Source organism: Pteropus alecto, unplaced genomic scaffold (assembly GCF_000325575.1).
Source record: "Pteropus alecto unplaced genomic scaffold, ASM32557v1 scaffold7, whole genome shotgun sequence".
Lineage (NCBI taxonomy): Eukaryota > Metazoa > Chordata > Mammalia > Chiroptera > Pteropodidae > Pteropus > Pteropus alecto.
The window spans coordinates 50,668,358-50,670,999 of NW_006494614.1; the positions used below are offsets into that span (position 1 = coordinate 50,668,358).

The window sequence follows — 2,642 nt, forward strand, 5'->3', positions numbered from 1 at the left end:
GGATGTTAAGTCAAGGTGCCCTGACTCCACCAAGGGGTGGTGGAGAACATGATATAAGCGAGGTCAACCACAATCCTTCTCTAGAGATTTTGAATCTTAAGCAAAGTAACAAAGTATAGAGAAATCATTTTGAATATATTTTATTTTAATTTAAAAAATATTGCGGTAATATTGGTTTACAGCATTATATAAGTTTCAGGAGTATGGCATTATAATTTATGCTGCGATCAACATCAAAAGTCTAGAAACCAATGTTACCACCATTAAAAAAAAAAATCTGCTCTTCAATAAGAAAACAAAAAGACCACATACTTGAGAGAACATGTTTGCAAATCATACACCTGACTTAAAACAATTTGTATCCAGACCATAAAAAGAAACATCAAATCCTTAAGGCCACAGATTATGTGATTCCATTTATAGTCATGCATTACCTAACAACAAGGATGCATTCTGAGAAATATATCAGATAGTTTCATCATCATGTGAACATCACAGAGTACATTTATATAAACATAAGTGGTATAGTTTTCTACACAGCTAGGCTATATGGTATAGCCTACTGCTTCTATGATCTAAACATATACAGTATGTTACTGTACTGAATACTTTAGGCAACTGCAACACAATAGTAAGTATTTGTGTATCAAAACATATGTAAACATAGAAAAGGTAGAGGAAAAATACAGTATAAAAGATAAAAATGGTATGCCTGTATAGGGTACTTACCATGAATGGAGATTGCAGGACTGGAAGTTGCTCTGGGTGAGTGAGTGGTGAGTGAATGTAGAGGCCTAGGACATAATTGTACACTGCTGTAGACTTTATGAACACTGTCCCAGAAGCCTTTCTTCTGCTTCCTTCCAATGGGGTCAGAAATAGAACATCAAAGCTGTCAATGTTGTTCCATGAACAGGAATGTCAACCGGACTGATTGAAAATATTGAGGAGAAACTAGTTGGGTAAGGTGTAGATCACCATAACAGTAACTGACAGGAAGGAGTGAGAAGGTGTTCTGAGGATCAGTAGGAATACAAATTCAAGATGGAGAGAAAAAGGAACATAGGGGATTGTCATGACAATTTGTCTATTGTATGTTGAAACAGTGGTCAGGTTAAGAAATTGTGGGATGTTCATTAAAAAAATAGAGGGTGCTTAATATGGTGAGGGTGTAGAAATGACAACTCAGTATTTTCACTTCGGAAATTTGTTTTTGGTTCTTTTGACCTCTGGACTCTAAAGACTAAGGACTCTCTGGCATTGAATTGATGGAAGAAATAAAACTTTACTATGCTCTCCATTATTACAACTTGAAAATATTTTCAAGGTACATGAATAGGCTGGCTCCGTACTACCACAGAAAGACTTCACTAAAGTTGGCAATGGCACTTAATACTTGTTAAGTTAGTTCCTATGGACATTATAGACTTCGTATAGGACCTTAGGTCCTTAACAAAGAATTTACAGCAATGTACTCTAAAGACCATAAAACTAGATCTGGGAGGGTAATAGCACCCACTGAATATGTAGCGCTGGAGGCATAGGCTCCTCTGTGCTGAAACTGGTTAATGGCTGACTAATTGGGATGTGATTTGTACACTTAAAATTGAGATGCTATGAGCGAGAAGGAATCCATTGCCAAGCCCCATAAAACTACTCTTGTCAGAGAAAACAAAAACAAAAACCCTTCTGAACCACATACTTTTCCATTCCTTACAGAAAATTTATCTTCATCATAATCTTATGAGACTACCAGTGTATATGCAGTGCATCACTGACCGAAATATAGTTATGCGGCACATGACTGTATATGAAATGTCCAGAATAGGCTACCCATAGAGACAGAAAGTAGATTAGTATTTGCTTAGGATGGGTGGGCAGATAGTGATTATGCAGGATTAGGGAGTGACAGCTAAAGGGTATAGGATTTCTTTTTAAGGTAATGAAAATGTTTTGAAGTTGTGATGATTGCACAACTCTTTGAATATACTAAAAATCAGTGAGTTGCATATTTTAAATGAGTAAATTTATTCTATGTAAATTATACTTCAATAAAGTTGTTACCTAAAAAAGGAAAATAATTTTGAGATATAATTGACATATAACATTATATAAATTTAAGATGCACAGTATGTTGATTTGATACATTTATATATTGTAATAGGATTTTCATCATGGTGTTAGGTAACACCTCTATTGTATTATATCATTATAATTTCTTTTGTGTGGTGAGACTATTTAAGATCTAGTCTCTTAGCAACTTCTAAGTATATAATACAAAATATATGGAACGCTTCACAAATTTGTATGTGATCTTTGCACAGGGTCTGTGCTAATCATCTGTGTATCATTCCAATCTTAGTGTATGTGCTGCTGAAGTGAGCACTGGAGTAGATTTGTCATGTGGCATCTGGGTAAGATGATCGAGGGTTTCCTGCTTCCTGGACTTGAAGCACAGCTCTGGTTCCTCTCTGTTTCTGCTGTGAGCTACTCAATATCTTTCCAATAAATTTCAAGTTTCTTAATCTAGCAAGAGGCAGAATCAGTTGCTGCTAATCAAATAACTGACTGAAAAAAGGTTGTGCTACACAGAAGGTATAGTACATGCAAAAACATGGAAACATGAAAGACCTGAAAATGTG

At 35.4% G+C, this 2,642-nt stretch overlaps 1 non-coding gene across 1 annotated transcript; it reads right to left on the reverse strand.

Moving 5' to 3' along the window:
• Nucleotides 1-2,279: 2,279 nt before the first annotated feature.
• LOC112474651 lies at nt 2,280-2,386 on the reverse strand. Its single transcript, XR_003044510.1, has one exon. It is a non-coding gene; the product is annotated as a U6 spliceosomal RNA (small nuclear RNA).
• Between the last annotated feature and the right edge of the window lie 256 nt (nt 2,387-2,642).